This window comes from Leptodactylus fuscus, chromosome 7 (genome assembly GCF_031893055.1).
Source record: "Leptodactylus fuscus isolate aLepFus1 chromosome 7, aLepFus1.hap2, whole genome shotgun sequence".
Classification (NCBI taxonomy): domain Eukaryota; kingdom Metazoa; phylum Chordata; class Amphibia; order Anura; family Leptodactylidae; genus Leptodactylus; species Leptodactylus fuscus.
The window spans coordinates 46,388,589-46,406,535 of record NC_134271.1 but is presented as its reverse complement, the minus strand read 5'-3'; positions in this window follow the sequence as shown (position 1 = coordinate 46,406,535).

The window sequence follows — 17,947 nt, the reverse complement described above, 5'->3', positions numbered from 1 at the left end:
TTAGTGTCCTGTAATTGCATCTCCCCGTAGAAAACATGTGTATCAAGCATAAATCATGGTAAGCACTTTGCTCTATATACCTAGTGACCTCCACTGACCTTCTACAGTAATGTAGTAGCAGCGTTCTCTGACCTGAGATACAGATCCTCATACCTCCCAACTTTTGAAGAAGCGAAAGAGGGACAAAATGTGCGGCAAATTTAGCCCCAACCACTTTTGTGTTGACTCCGCCCACTCGTTAATTTTTCATGTTCCCGCACACAGTATAATCCTCATACAGTCACCCGTACATATGTCCCCCCTCTATCTCTCCCCCAGTTTCATATACACCCTTCATCTGCCCCCAATTTCATGTCCCTCTTCCATCTCTGCCCCCAGATTCATGTCCCTCCATCTCTGCCCCCAGATTCATGTCCCCTCCATCTCTGCCCCCAGATTCATGTCCCCCATCTCTGCCCCCAGATTCATGTCCCTCCATCTCTGCCCCCAGATTCCTGTCCCTCCATCTCTGCCCCCAGATTCATGTCCCCCATCTCTGCCCCCAGATTCATGTCCCTCCATCTCTGCCCCCAGATTCATGTCCCCACATCTCTGCCCCCAGATTCATGTCCCACATCTCTGTCCCCAGATTCATGTCCCTCCATCTCTGCCCCCAGATTCATGTCCCTCCATCTCTGCCCCCAAATTCATGTCCTCTCCATCTCTGCCCCCAGATTCATGTCCCCCATCTCTGCCCCCAGATTCATGTCCCCCATCTCTGCCCTCAGATTCATGTCCTCTCCATCTCTGCCCCCAGATTCATGTCCCCCATCTCTGCCCCAATGTCATGCCGTCCTCTCCTTCATCTGCCCCCAGATTCACGTTCCACCTCCACATTAAACTTACCTTCTCCTCCGCTCCCTCGCCGCCTCTCTCGCTGACACATGCGGCTGAAGGAAGGAGCTGACACAGGTCAGCTTCTCGCTTCGCCGCTGCCCGCCTCTCTCCCTGACACACGCGGCTGAAGCTGCTCACGTGCTCGCTTCGCCGCTGCGTCTCTCTCTCTCGCTGACACATGCGGCTGAAGCGAGGAGCTGACCTGTGTCAGCTCCTCGCTTCGTTGCTGCCGTCGGCTCCTGGCTTGTACATCGCGTCTACAAGCCAGGAGCCGGCGGCAGCAGCTAAGCGAGGCGCTGACACAGGTCAGCTCCTCGCTTCAGCCGCATGTGTCAGCGAGAGAGAGAGAGACGCAGCGGCGAAGCGAGCACGCGAGCAGCTTCAGCCGCGTGTGTCAGGGAGAGAGGCGGGCAGCGGCGAAGCGAGGAGCTGACCTGTGTCAGCTCCTTCCTTCAGCCGCATGTGTGTTCAACTCAGATCTGCGTCCTCTGGACGCAGATCTGAGTTGAAATCGGGACATACCTCCCTCCAACCGGGACCGCGGGACATGTCACCCAAATCGGGACTGTCCCGCGGAAATCGGGACGGTTGGGAGGTATGGATCCTTTATCCCTCATGCACCTGCTTTTACACTTCTGGTTTTCCAACTCAAGCTCTGTGTTAGGGAATAGCCAGATGATAATTCCCCAGAAGCTGCTGGTGAACCCTGGAGGAAGGGGCACAAGGGACAGTGAGCCCTAAGCTGAATCCCCCAACTTTCCCTTCCTATTGCCAGACCCTATCCTAGGTAATAGGCGACAACCACGAAGACAGTCTCTTCCTGTATACGTGAAACACAAAACGCAGACAAGACGAACAACAACAAAGGGAGGTCAGCTAACCAGGGTTCGGTAACAAGAGAGCGATGCAGTGCCAAATCAGTAAGGAAGCCAGAGGTCAAGGATTAGAATACAAGTAATTTAACAGCAAGAGATACCAGCAAGCAAGAGGCAATAACCGGCACCAGTGTGACTGTGAGCCAAGACTAAATAGGGGAGGAAGAACCTGCCCTGAACCTGATAGGAAGGAAAGCTGTCAATCACAGGCAAGACAAAATCAAACACTTAATGGACAGAGGCAACATTGGCAGAAGACGGGTGTGGTGCAAATGCAATCACAGAACTAGAGCTGAGTTCACACAGTGCGACTAAAAACTTTAAGCAGATTATCAAACTGCACACGCCTCCTGCGCCGCAGCACGCGAGCAGAGGGTGGCGCAGAGGCCTGAACAGGCAGAGATGTTACAGTCCCCCCCTTTTATGAGGGGCCACCGGACCCTCACCAGACAAACTAGTTCTAGAAGGATTCTGAATTTTCCCTGCCTTGTATTTTGGTTCTGCTTGAATCACAGACGCTTGAGAACCAGGCAAACATTTTTTATTCATCCGGCGTTTCATGCGAGCAGAGGGTGGCGCAGAGGCCCGAACAGGCAGAGATGTTACACTCTGCTTTATGGCGAGTTTTATGGGGTGGAGTGGAAGGAGGACTTAAAGGTATGAAGAAGTTCTCTGGGACATGGGCTCATCGTGATGCCGACTCAACTGAGCACCCTTCCATGTAGACATGTGAGTAATGCATGGCAGAAGACGGAAACCATAGACCGGGTCCGGCCGTGAGCGGCGGTGAGCGTTTTAGGCTCTCCACCGCGAAACCGGATTTTTTAATCCGGACACAGAGTAGTGCATGTCCGACTCTGTGTCCGGATTATAAAACCCAGTTTCGCGGCGGAGAGCGCAAAACGCTCACCGCCGCTCACGGCCGGACAGCTTTCTCACCCATTCAAATGAATGGGTGAGAAAGTCTCCTGCAGGCTTCCGTCTCCTGCATCTGTTTTATGCAGGAAACGGAAACCTGCAATAAGGACAGATGAACGCAGATGTGAACGAGCCGTTAGAGCTTTTTGGTAAAGCATATCATTCTACTGTTCACCGAAAATGGAATGAAACCTACAAAGAAAAGAATACAGTACCAACAGTCAAATATGGTGGAGGTTCAAAGATGTTTTGGGGCTGTATTGCTGCCTTTGACACTGGGTGGCTTGACTGTGTGCAAAGCATCATGAAATCTGAAGATTAGCAAAGGATTTGGGGTCTCAATGTAGGGCTCAGTGTCATAAAGCTGGGTTTGCATCCTAGGTCATGGGTCTTCCAGCAGAACGATGACCCAAGACATACTCCAAAAATCACCCAGAAATGCATGGAAATAAAGCGTTAGAGAGTTGTGAAGTGGTCAGTGATGATTCCAGATCTAAATCCCTTTGAACGTCTGTGGAAAGATCTTACAATTGCTGTTGGGCAAAGACATCCTTTACATATGAGAGACCTAGAGCAGTTTGCAAAAAAGAAGTGGTCCAAAATTTCAGTTGAGAGGTGTAAGAAACTTGTTGATGATTTTTAGGAAACTAATGACTTCAGTTATTTCTTCCAAAGGGTGTGCAAAAAACAATGTTGGCTTTTTTTTCTTTTTTTTTTACACAAGGTAAATAAACATGTATTTAACAAAACGTGTAACTGCAATCATTTTCTTGTGGAAATTCTTAATATTCTTAAAAAAAAATTCAGAGCTGCCAACACTTACGGCCATAACTGTAGAAGTGAATACTGCTCACCCCTCGTTCAAATCTGCATTGAAATTCTGTTCAGGGAGTCTGCATGGGGACCCCCAAATGGAATACCAAACGCAATTGCAAGCAGTGTGCAGTCAAAGCACATGGACCCCATAGACTCTAATGGGGTCCGTGTGCTTGCTACAAGATCTCAGCAGGGAATATGCGGACAGGAAAGTACTTCACAATCTACTTTTCTGTCCGCATGATTTGTTCCAATATTTCTCAATAAGAAAACAAGAAGAAAGCACCGAGCTATAGTGTAGTATTTCAAGGTTAAGAGTGCAAGTAAAATAAATTCAAATACCCGCTCCTTGAGGAGCTGTGAGGCATTCACAATTACTTAGAACGCACTAGAACCATTTGACAGAGGGTTCCTTTCTGGTACCAGGGAGCAGCCGGGTCCAGACACCCAAAGGTGTAGAAGAGCAATAGTAGGACAATGGAGAAAACCAGTTGGAATCACCAAGGACCGCGCTCTCATGATAATCCAATTTCTTTATTGAGTCAAAAACACGAAGTACATTTCGGGGTGCAACCCCTTTATCAAGTGTTGAGAGACAGGCGCTTACACACTTGCTAACAGTCACAGAATAAATAACAAACACATACCAGGGACACCCACTTGAGCCAATTATTTTGGACACTCCCACTCTTTGGCTCAAGTGGGCGGCCCTGGTATGTGTTTGTATTCTGTGACTGTTAGCAAGTGTGTAAGCGCCTGTATCTAAACACTTGATAAAGGATTTTCCCCCCGAAACGTACGTCGTGTTTTTGACTCAATAAGAAATTGGATTATCGTGAGAGCGCGGTCTTTGGTGATTCCAACTGGTTTTCTCCATTGTCCTACTATTGGTGCCAATATTTATAATTAGAGATGAGCGAACACTAAAATGTTCGAGGTTCGAAATTCGATTCGAACAGCCGCTCACTGTTCGAGTGTTCGAATGGGTTTCGAACCCCATTATAGTCTATGGGGAACATAAACTCGTTAAGGGGGAAACCCAAATTCGTGTCTGGAGGGTCACCAAGTCCACTATGACACCCCAGGAAATGATACCAACACCCTGGAATGACACTGGGACAGCAGGGGAAGCATGTCTGGGGGCATAAAAGTCACTTTATTTCATGGAAATCCCTGTCAGTTTGCGATTTTCGCAAGCTAACTTTTCCCCATAGAAATGCATTGGCCAGTGCTGATTGGCCAGAGTACGGAACTCGACCAATCAGCGCTGGCTCTGCTGGAGGAGGCGGAGTCTAAGATCGCTCCACACCAGTCTCCATTCAGGTCCGACCTTAGACTCCGCCTCCTCCGGCAGAGCCAGCGCTGATTGGCCGAAGGCTGGCCAATGCATTCCTATGCGAATGCAGAGACTTAGCAGTGCTGAGTCAGTTTTGCTCAACTACACATCTGATGCACACTCGGCACTGCTACATCAAATGTAGCAATCTGATGTAGCAGAGCCGAGGGTGCACTAGAACCCCTGTGCAAACTCAGTTCACGCTAATAGAATGCATTGGCCAGCGCTGATTGGCCAATGCATTCTATTAGCCCGATGAAGTAGAGCTGAATGTGTGTGTTAAGCACACACATTCAGCACTGCTTCATCACGCCAATACAATGCATTAGCCAGTGCTGATTGGCCAGAGTACGGAATTCGGCCAATCAGCGCTGGCTCTGCTGGAGGAGGCGGAGTCTAAGGTCGGACCTGAATGGAGACTGGTGTGGAGCGATCTTAGACTCCGCCTCCTCCAGCAGAGCCAGCGCTGATTGGCCGAATTCCGTACTCTGGCCAATCAGCGCTGGCCAATGCATTCTATTAGCTCGATGAAGTAGAGCTGAATGTGTGTGCTTAGCACACACATTCAGCTCTACTTCATCGGGCTAATAGAATGCATTGGCCAATCAGCGCTGGCCAATGCATTCTATTAGCTTGATGAAGCAGAGTGTGCACAAGGGTTCAAGCGCACCCTCGGCTCTGATGTAGCAGAGCCGAGGGTGCACAAGGGTTCAAGTGCACCCTCGGCTCTCCTACATCAGAGCCGAGGGTGCGCTTGAACCCTTGTGCAGCCTCAGCTCTGCTACATCAGAGCCGAGGGTGTGCTTGAACCCTTGTGCACACTCTGCTTCATCAAGCTAATAGAATGCATTGGCCAGCACTGATTGGCCAGAGTACGGAATTCGGCCAATCAGCGCTGGCCAATGCATCCCTATGGGAAAAAGTTTATCTCACAAAAATCACAATTACACACCCGATAGAGCCCCAAAAAGTTATTTTTAATAACATTCCCCCCTAAATAAAGGTTATCCCTAGCTATCCCTGCCTGTACAGCTATCCCTGTCTCATAGTCACAAAGTTCACATTCTCATATGACCCGGATTTGAAATCCACTATTCGTCTAAAATGGAGGTCACCTGATTTCGGCAGCCAATGACTTTTTCCAATTTTTTTCAATGCCCCCAGTGTCGTAGTTCCTGTCCCACCTCCCCTGCGCTGTTATTGGTGCAAAAAAGGCGCCAGGGAAGGTGGGAGGGGAATCGAATTTTGGCGCACTTTACCACGCGGTGTTCGATTCGATTCGAACATGGCGAACACCCTGATATCCGATCGAACATGTGTTCGATAGAACACTGTTCGCTCATCTCTATTTATAATAGACTTAGAGCACAGTATTGAGAATGTGTTTTGATGAAGGAAGGTTGCACTAGTGTCAGCCATAAAGTGTACATGGGAACTGATTCTGTTGGATAAATAAGTGACAGTGGAGTATCTGAAAGAAACCCTACGAGGTTGATGATTCATGTATGATGAAGAGGTAAAGACAGTGGTGCATTCCTGGCTAACAGCTCAGCCTAAATCATTTCTAGAGAGAACATGAAAGCTTGTCGACAGTGTTTAAATTGCATTCAATAGAAGGAAAATGTCAATTTATTTTTTTTATTTTTTTTTAAATAATTACAATAAATTTGAATTTATTGTAATTTTTAGTGCGGTTATATTATTGACCCACCCTCGTACAAATTATAATACAATGTAAATAAGCAATGTTTAACCTACTAGGCACTGTATAGCTCATAATATGCATGGTGATATAGTATTGTGAAGTCCAAGCTGTAAAAAACAGCACTACTGGTAATGCAAACGAATGAAAACCTCACACAAAAAAACAAAAACAAAACACAGAACAGAGAGAGATTGTATAGGAACAATCGTATTAGACATAATAGTGTCAATGCACAGTAGAGGCAGTAAATAATATCCCCATATCCATACAAAGCATATACTGCACACACTACAAGTAATTACTTATGACGAAAAGCATAAAGTTAATCCTGAATCGAAAAAACAGAATTAAAGAATAAGGCAATAATGGACCTAGATGGACCAATGAATCTAATAATTCCCATGTGACAAACAGAATGCTACAGGAGCCATCTTTAAATAGCAACAAGCAAGAAATAGTGGGCCAGGCCAATGTTGCTGGAGCTGGGGAGCAGCGCCACCTAGTGACTCAGACACAGAATCTTTAGCATGGACAAGATTATCATAATGCTATCAAAGAAGAAGTGCCATCTAGTGCCACAGAACTAGGGTACTAAGTAGGGATAAATATGAATAATGATGCTATTGGAAAATATGTGTCCCTCTCAAAAAAATCTTAAGTATTGTAAACTGGAGGACTAAGGGGAAGAAGAGAGGGATAAAGATAATGTAAATGAATAAGGGGTCAAGGAAACATGTAAGAGATAATGTTGGGCTACCAAAGGTTATCAAAATACCTTATCATTAGACCCACAGATATAGTTAGATACCTCGTAGGTGTACCAAATGGACAAAATTAACAAACAAAATACAGGGTACACTAAAATATAACTTTTATTGGTATGTTTAAAAGTCAGTAAAGCTAAAACTATCTAGTCAATAGCTAACAATCAATAGGGCAAAGTGTCAGTGACTAGATACAGTCAGTGTCTAATATTCACAGTGTGTGTCTAGCTATTGGCTTACATAAGGAGGCTGTATGATTTTTGCTTGTATCCTACCCAGGGACTGGCGCACCTGCCCTAACCCCTGTAGCACTGAAGCCCCAGCACACACAGACACATCAAGTCAGCTGGACAGTCGATCACAGCAAACCACTAAACGTGAGGGTAGATAGATTTAACCCCCATAACTAAACCCTAGTCACTGTACACACATACATATACTCAGCACATTTACACATCACTTGAAACACATAACATCGGACTGACGCGTTTCAACTGTTAGGAACACAGTTCATCAGAGGCCACCATATATTAGAAGCGAACCAGTAATGCAATATAGAGAGTGCTTGATAGCGGGCATAACGTGCCCTATGATTGTCAGCCGTGAGTGCTGCTTCAAAAGACCAGCTTAATAAAGCTCTGGCCACACCCCTAATCACTGACGTCGACAGAGATGTGCCCAATACGCTTCTAAACACCCCCCTGGCGTAGGAATAAACTCCGCCCATTGGGGGTGTCAATATCACATGGGACAGAAAGCGTCCCTAGTAACCTCCGGCTCACCATCGCGGCTATGATTTTAACAGGAATAAGAAGAACAAGCGCATTGATGTAATCACCGATAACATCTAAGGTAATCTCCAGACAAACAATCCAGTCATAGTGGCTCACGTATTACACTCCCTATACCATGTATGACATAACGTAAAACCCGTAACAGGGTAGCCGAGTCGCTAGCAGCCGGCTACATGTCTCAATTAACCCTATCAAAACTAACTATAAACTCCATCCTGAAAAAAGTATCTGGTATTCAATCTAATGGTAGAATCCCTTTAACCCTCATGTAAGGGAATGATCCGATAACACCACAAGAATTGTAGCGACTTACGACAGTGAGGCTAACAATATCAAACGGATCATTGCTGATTCATGGGGCATCTTTAAAAGTGACCCATTGGCTAAATCATTGGTGGGAGATAGACCAAGTTTATCATTCAGACAGGGGCAAATTTACGTGATGAATTAGTCCATAGCCATCTGGGTCCTTTGACTAGTGAGGGCAATTGGTTGCAGGCGGCCTCTAGAAGAATGGTAGGCTGCTACGCGTGTGGTTCATGTAAAGCGTGTCGTTTCATTATGAAAAATGGGTATTTCAGCAGCAATAATACTGGCCGGCGATATAAAATGAATCATTTCATCAACTGAAAATCGAGTGGAGTCATTTATCTTATCACCTGTTCCTGTGGTCAACAGTACGTGGGAAAAACCATTAGAGAATTTAGGAGGATAAGGGAGCATGTGAACAATGTTCTGAGACAGGAGGACACTTCGGTGACATTTGGCAAGCACATGGAGGCGATGTGAAACATCTTAAATTTCAAGGAATTGAGTTAGTGTCCAGAGCCCCTAGGGGGGGGCGACTATGACCGCAAGGTGCTCCAAAGGGAAACTCGTTGGACGTTTCTGCTAAATACCATGGCACCTAATGGGTTAAATGACCATTTGTCGTTTGCTCCATTTCTATGATGTAATATTTTTGTTGATGGATTTATATACAAATCACTGGTCTGCACTGCATGTCTCGGTTTTTTGGTATACTTACCTTCTCAATATTAGAAACGGGCATTTACCTACCCCTATCAGTGGATACTGTATATTCTTTTTGGGGGTATGAAGGAAATTATCCATTTTGATCTAACTTATAGACATACATGCCATGTAGATTGAATACAAGATACTTTTTTTCAGGATGGAGTTGATAGTTAGTTTTGATAGGGTTAATTGAGACATGTAGCCGGCTGCTAGCGACTCAGCTACCCTGTTACGGGTTTTACGTTATGTCATCCATGGTATAGGGAGTGTAATACGTGAGCCACTATGACTGGATTGTTTGTCTGGAGATTACCTTAGATGTTATCGGTGATTACATCAATGCTCTTGTTCTTCTTATTCCTGTTAATATCATAGCCGCGATGGTGAGCCGGAGGTTACTAGGGACGCTTTCTGTCCCATGTAATATTGACACGCCCAAATAGGCGGAGTTTAGTCCTACATCAGGGGGGTGTTCAGAAGCGTATTGGGCACACCTCAATACGGGGCCGTTCGAGGTGTTCATTCCCAATCAAATACCACGCGGCATACGCAGTAAAAATTCGTATCCCCTCCCACCTTCCCTGGCACGTTTTTTGCACCAATAACTGTGCAGGGGAGGTGGGAAAGGAACTACGACAACAGAGGCAGTGAAAAAAAATTGAAAAAACCCATTGGCTGCCGAAAACATGTGACCTCCCATTCATAAGAATAGCCGCCGCCATATTCGCCAGATTTGCGGTCAGAGATAGGGAGAGAAACATATCTGCTGAGGACTAGATAGACATTAGCTTCAGATAGGCAGGGAAAAAAACGAAGAACAACAACAACTCTTCTCAGAGGTATACACTGCAGGGACAGGAGTCCAGCTTTCCACGGACAGTTACTTGTTGCTATATACATGCAAACCAGCTTTTGTTAGGGGTGTCCCCACACAAAATAGCACAAATCCACAGCAGTGACTTCTTGCTATATACGTGCACACCAGCTTTTATTAGGGGTGCCCCCCCCCCAAAAAAAAAAAAAAAAGCAGGAATCCACAGTAGTTACTTCTTGCTATATACGTTCCAACCAACTTTTATTAGGGGTGTCCCCCAAAAACATAGCAGAAATCCACAGCAGTTACTTCTTGCTATATACATGAAAAACTGCTTTTATTAGGGGTGTATAGACCATAAAAAGGCCATTAGTATACATATATTAGACAAGGACGGGGGCGTGGAAATGCAGATGTGGAGCAAGGTTGCGCTCAACCAACAGTGTCTACTGTGCCTATTGCTCTGCGGCAGCAAGGAAAAGCTGAAAGAGGATTCAGCTTACCTTACTGCTGGAAATGAATCAAACTGCAGCAGCTGAAAATATGACTGCAATATAAACCTAAATCTTTCTTCAGAAAGAAACAAAAAGGAAAAGAAGAAGAAGGTTTGCAAACACCTTCTTCCAAACCATACAGGAGACCACACAGGCCTCCTCCACTTGTCCCACCATCACAGGACAGAAAAAAAAACACGCAGGTGGGAGGTCCTTGTGCCCTCTTATAGGGCCAGGAGACTCTTCAAGCCCATTCAAATGAATGGGATTGAAACATGTCGGCAGGTTTCCATCTCCTACCCCTGTTTTCTGCAGAAAACGGAAACCTGCAGAACAGAGTACAGGCGCAGATGTGAATGAGCCCTGAGCGAGGGATGATTTGTGCCTGCTTATGTTATGCCAAGAACTGTAGGGTTAAGATTGTAGTCTACATATTTTGTCTTCGCGTTTCACGCCAAATATTTGTCTCCATTTTTGCACCAAATATTTATCGCATGGTGAGCCAGAATTTTGGATCTTCTACAAAATCTCCATATTTATGAAAGTCTGTATGACAGGTTCATAAATATGTCCAAAACTATGAATGTGATGTGTAGCTTGGGGTACCGCAAAAATAGACAGTATTGATAAATGTGCCCCGCCGGGTGATCTGTCTGTTTTGTGGGAAAATAAAGGTACAGTTTAATTTTTTGACAACTGGAAAGAGTGCTGAACAAATAGAATTCTAGCAGAGCTTTTATTGACTAGTACATCACTGAAATTGACTAGAGATGAGCGAACAGTGTTCTATCGAACACATGTTCGATCGGATATCAGGGTGTTCGCCATGTTCGAATCGAATCGAACACCACGTGGTAAAGTGCGCCAAAATTCGATTCCCCTCCCACCTTCCCTGGCGCCTTTTTTGCACCAATAACAGCGCAGGGGAGGTGGGACAGGAACTACGACACTGGGGGCATTGAAAAAAATTGGAAAAAGTCATTGGCTGCCGAAATCAGGTGACCTCCATTTTAGACGAATAGTGGATTTCAAATCCGGGTCATATGAGAATGTGAACTTTGTGACTATGAGACAGGGATAGCTGTACAGGCAGGGATAGCTAGGGATAACCTTTATTTAGGGGGGAATGTTATTAAAAATAACTTTTTGGGGCTCTATCGGGTGTGTAATTGTGATTTTTGTGAGATAAACTTTTTCCCATAGGGATGCATTGGCCAGCGCTGATTGGCCGAATTCCGTACTCTGGCCAATCAGTGCTGGCCAATGCATTCTATTAGCTTGATGAAGCAGAGTGTGCACAAGGGTTCAAGCGCACCCTCGGCTCTGATGTAGCAGAGCCGAGGCTGCACAAGGGTTCAAGCGCACCCTCGGCTCTGATGTAGGAGAGCCGAGGGTGCACTTGAACCCTTGTGCACCCTCAGCTCTGCTACATCAGAGCCGAGGGTGCGCTTGAACCCTTGTGCACACTCTGCTTCATCAAGCTAATAGAATGCATTGGCCAGCGCTGATTGGCCAATGTATTCTATTAGCCTGATGAAGTAGAGCTGAATGTGTGTGCTAAGCACACACATTCAGCTCTACTTCATCGGGCTAATAGAATGCATTGGCCAGCGCTGATTGGCCAGAGTACGGAACTCGACCAATCAGCGCTGGCTCTGCTGGAGGAGGCGGAGTCTAAGATCGCTCCACACCAGTCTCCATTCAGGTCCGACCTTAGACTCCGCCTCCTCCGGCAGAGCCAGCGCTGATTGGCCGAATTCCGTACTCTGGCCAATCAGCACTGGCTAATGCATTGTATTGGCTTGATGAAGCAGTGCTGAATGTGTGTGCTTAGCACACACATTCAGCTCTACTTCATCGGGCTAATAGAATGCATTGGCCAGCGCTGATTGGCCGAATTCCGTACTCTGGCCAATCAGCACTGGCTAATGCATTGTATTGGCTTGATGAAGCAGTGCTGAATGTGTGTGCTTAGCACACACATTCAGCTCTACTTCATCGGGCTAATAGAATGCATTGGCCAATCAGCGCTGGCCAATGCATTCTATTAGCGTGAACTGAGTTTGCACAGGGGTTCTAGTGCACCCTCGGCTCTGCTACATCAGATTGCTACATCTGATGTAGCAGTGCCGAGTGTGCATCAGATGTGTAGTTGAGCAAAACTGACTCAGCACTGCTAAGTCTGCATTCGCATAGGAATGCATTGGCCAGCCTTCGGCCAATCAGCGCTGGCTCTGCCGGAGGAGGCGGAGTCTAAGGTCGGACCTGAATGGAGACTGGTGTGGAGCGATCTTAGACTCCGCCTCCTCCAGCAGAGCCAGCGCTGATTGGCCGAATTCCGTACTCTGGCCAATCAGCACTGGCTAATGCATTGTATTGGCTTGATGAAGCAGTGCTGAATGTGTGTGCTTAGCACACACATTCAGCTCTACTTCATCGGGCTAATAGAATGCATTGGCCAGCGCTGATTGGCCGAATTCCGTACTCTGGCCAATCAGCACTGGCTAATGCATTGTATTGGCTTGATGAAGCAGTGCTGAATGTGTGTGCTTAGCACACACATTCAGCTCTACTTCATCGGGCTAATAGAATGCATTGGCCAATCAGCGCTGGCCAATGCATTCTATTAGCGTGAACTGAGTTTGCACAGGGGTTCTAGTGCACCCTCGGCTCTGCTACATCAGATTGCTACATCTGATGTAGCAGTGCCGAGTGTGCATCAGATGTGTAGTTGAGCAAAACTGACTCAGCACTGCTAAGTCTGCATTCGCATAGGAATGCATTGGCCAGCCTTCGGCCAATCAGCGCTGGCTCTGCCGGAGGAGGCGGAGTCTAAGGTCGGACCTGAATGGAGACTGGTGTGGAGCTATCTTAGACTCCGCCTCCTCCAGCAGAGCCAGCGCTGATTGGTCGAGTTCCGTACTCTGGCCAATCAGCACTGGCCAATGCATTTCTATGGGGAAAAGTTAGCTTGCGAAAATCGCAAACTGACAGGGATTTCCATGAAATAAAGTGACTTTTATGCCCCCAGACATGCTTCCCCTGCTGTCCCAGTGTCATTCCAGGGTGTTGGTATCATTTCCTGGGGTGTCATAGTGGACTTGGTGACCCTCCAGACACGAATTTGGGTTTCCCCCTTAACGAATTTATGTTCCCCATAGACTATAATGGGGTTCGAAACCCATTCGAACACTCGAACAGTGAGCGGCTGTTCGAATCGAATTTCGAACCTCGAACATTTTAGTGTTCGCTCATCTCTAAAATTGACAATCAAAGTTTAGTAACTTGCCTTAGCATTTCCCAAATTTAATTATGTATTATTTCCACTGAGAATTGCAATATCTGTCCCAGTTATCACCTTAAAATAAACCAGCAATTAAAATTTATTTTTTTTTTTGTAATAATTTACATTAATTACTTCACATTTGTTTGACAAAATATTGGAAGGGATTGGCCATTTTATTAAAGATGGGTTCTGTTTACACATTTTGGGAATGTAAAAATCATTACACAAAAAGTATAATCAGGAAATAGCATATTATTGTTCAGGATTATATTATAAACATATTAAAGGGAGTCTGTCAGCAGTAAATTGGCTATAAACCTACCACAATATTTTATAGATGGGATTCAACAGTTTCCAAATATGCCTCTGTTATTCAGCGTCAGAGCCTTGTTTTTATTTAAGCAAGCTAAGACACTCCCCCAAAGCACTTTTCCCCTCATTTGCCTAATGATAAAATGATGATTTACGTGAAAAAAAGAAAAAAAATTGGTGTTTTCCAGTCAAAGCAAACTGGATCATAAAATGTGTTGTGGATACGCAGCGATCTCCAAAACTGTTACAGTTTTAGAAATTGCAGCATGTCAGTTATACTTACGGAAACGGTGGCGGTTTCCCTATAGGTATAATTAAAGCATGAAGTCCGTAGAGGAAACCTCTGTGAACTTTCTGTAAAAAGCGCTATGGGAAAAACGTGATCCACTAGAATTCTGTATCCCAACCAATCATTTCTCATCCAGTTGTGCTGAATAGCTTTTACTAGTGAAGTCAATCTTAAGTAGCTTAATTCTTTGGTTTTGTGTTATTACTAGAGATGAGCGAACAGTAAAATGTCCGATATTCGATATTTGTTTCGAGTAGCTGCTCAATATTCGACTACTCGAATTGAATATCGAATTCTATTATAGTCTATGGGGGGAAAATGCTCGTTTCAGGGGTAGGCAACATTGGATCAAATTATACTTACCAAGTCCACGAGTGAGGGTCGGGCTGGATCCTCCGAGAAGTCTTCTCCGTGCAGCGTCCCCGCGGCATCTTCCGGCTCTGAATTCACTCTGTCAGGCATCGGGCCACTCTGCCAGCATTCGGCCAATCAATGAAGGTTCTGCATCAAACTTTTCCATTTGAATAGCGAGTGGTACTCGATCGAGTACGAGTATTTCGAATACCGTAGTATTTGATCGAATACCTACTCGATCGAATACTACTCGCTCATCTCTAGTTATTACTCCTCAGGTGAAGCAACTTCCTTTTCAGTAATTTAATAATATTGTATATATTAACATTGTTAAATAATTTCATGTTCATGGAAACAAAATGAGAATTTTCTATTCATTAAAAAGAGCCTTCAGTGAAAATATCTGACTTCAGACTGTTTTGTATAGATAGATACATGAATGTCAGTTAAAAAAAAAAAAATCAATCCTTTACGCTTTACCAAAGCCAAAGAGGTGGGAAAGGAAGTGGAAATAAATGAATAGCAAAAATGAAAATAATGTAAGAAATAATATCTTCTCCTCTCCTTCCAAAAGTCGATTCCATATTCCATTCACTGTACAAGGAAGCTAGAAATTTTTTTTTAGAATAGGATAGAATTAGAGAAAAACTGCTTTTGTGCGAATTTCTTATGGGCTTAGTTTTTGGTTGTTTTTTTTTTAATATCTAACATTTACCAACCACACATCTGTTTAAAGGGAGTCTATCATTGGCTATAAAGTATTTTAACTAAACATATCTTTGCATAGCCTTTAGAAAAGCTATTCCAGGCATACCTTATGTTCATTGATCGGCGCCGACGTTTTTAAATTAGACCACTTTTATTTATTAAATTATCCAGCACGGAGCACTGGAAGCTTTTGTGATGTTCCATGAGCACCACTTGTGTCATCAGCCTTCCTGGGTTTTCATCGCCCTCTTCTCACAGGATTTCGCTGGGGATTTTTGAGCCAAAGCCAAGAATGGTTACAAAAGGAATAGGAAATATATAGGAAGTTCTTCTACTTCTACCTTCTGCTCAATCCACTCCTGACAGGCTTAAAAAACGCTGCAAAATATGCAACAAAAAAGTTGCGTTTACACAACGCAGGGCCTCAATCTTAGGCTAAGACCCTATGTTGCGGAAACACAATTTTTTTTGTTACAGATTTTGTTGCAGTTTTTTAAGACAAAGCCAGGAGTGGATTGAGCAGAGGGTAGAAGTAGAAGAACCTCACATATATTTCCTATTCCTTTTGTAGCCATTCTTGGCTTTGGCTGTGAAAAAACGTACCAAAATCTGCAATCAAAAAAGTTGCATTTCCGCAACACGGGGCTTTAGCCTTAGGATGTTTACTTTCAGGTGCTGACATACTGTGTACCCAGGTGCAACTATAGCTAAATCCAGTCCCCGGGCTGTCGCTTTGGGGTAAGTGTGATACCCATTAATTCCTGGCTGTGGTTTTGCTGTTACCGCATGGCCAGGAATTAAACGTAGCTGAAATTAATCCATGTTTACAGAAATGGGAAAGTACTGGTGGCCGGGGACTGGATGTAGCATACAGGTATATAGTGTGTCACTCTCCTACAGGTGTCACCTCACTCTGCTACCAGTCATATATATTTACCACTAATTGTAGGTTATATATGTACTTACATTGCTTCTAATGGAAAAGTACAAGTGTATCAAGGCAAAGAGCAGTAAACGCATGTGGCTGGGAGCAGAGTATGACAGCACCTCTATGATACAGTTTGTGCCATATGATTGTAGTATAGGGGTCGTCAACCTTACAAATATTGCTCAGCACTCCCAGGACCTCATTTTTTATTTTTTTAATTTAAATCGGCGCGCTGAAGAAAAAAGGTTGCCTATCCTGCTCTATATAGTCCTGAGGATCTCCTGATATCTCCATCATGTTCATTTATCATGTGTCCTGTTTGCGGCTCACTGAAGTGAATGGGGCCAAGCTTCAATACCAAGCACAGCTGCTATCCAATGTACAATCACTAAAGAGGCCGCAACACTCAACCAAATGCTGTGGTCTCTTCAAACATCTGATCGGTGGAGGTCCTTGTTGTTGGACCACCACCAATCTGATATTGATGTTCTATTCTAAAGAAAGGTCATCAATATTACAATACCATAAAACCTCTTTATTGATTTTTGAGATGTGTTAGTTCATGATGCATGGGTGGCTCCTGCAAAAGCTATACAAAGAAATATCATAACTGGAGAGTTCAATACTGAATTTAAGACGACAGCAGACTGATGCCCTTGAATGATCATAAAATGTGGGAGGTAGGTTGTCGTCCTCCTACTTACTTATGTTTCTATTGATGAGATGTTCTGTTGTGACCAAAGCACATATTCATTCTGTGATTTGCCTTTTAAGTCCTTGAACTGATCTTGAACATTGTTTTTCGCTATTTTCCTTATATCTAATACTGTTCTGTACACGTTATAGAATCCAACTGCTATGTTATATGCTGATTAAAAAATAAATCTATTCCTTCCTACCTATGTCCTTGGAAATAATACGACAGCTTCATAGGATGTGTTTTGTATCTTAATAATACAATTTTTTATGACATAGGTACTGTTGGGAAGCTTTGCCTACATGTCATTCATTGCGTATGAATAGGTAATACAAATACAAAATATGAAATACAAAATTAAGCTGCTTTGGATAATCCTGATGTACTTGAATGTCAGACCAAGGAAGAAAGAGTTAATTAAGGTTTTCAAGGTACAACAGCTTTGTATTGTGTTTTACTTTCCAACCAATAGGATGGTCTGGCATGATGTTTTGCTTATATTAAAAATCATTATAGCTATCACCATATTTTTTTCACTGTATGAAATCGACATCATTTGACTTCTTTTGACCTATAATTGTAATTTTATTTCTTAAAAGTTACCTAAAAACCAGCCCATTATCATATTATTAATGGCCAGTGCTTTGGAACCTGGACTCTAGAGCACAGGCATAGCTAAGTGCTCAGGGATCTTGGAGCAAGAGCTCTGCTTGGATCCCCCTCCATCTTACTACATCCTTACACTCAACTACCCTGATACCCACCATTCATTAGAATCCCATCCACTTTGCAGGGACTGTAAAACACATGGTTTTTACACCATGTGGGGCCCTGATCTCAAGGTAATCTACAATGGTTTTACTTATATTTAGGTGGGTTTTTTTTTATTTCTTAATATGGGGGTACATGTCAGAAGAAAACAAATGATCTGAATGTTCTCTTCTCTCACCATATATGGTAATAA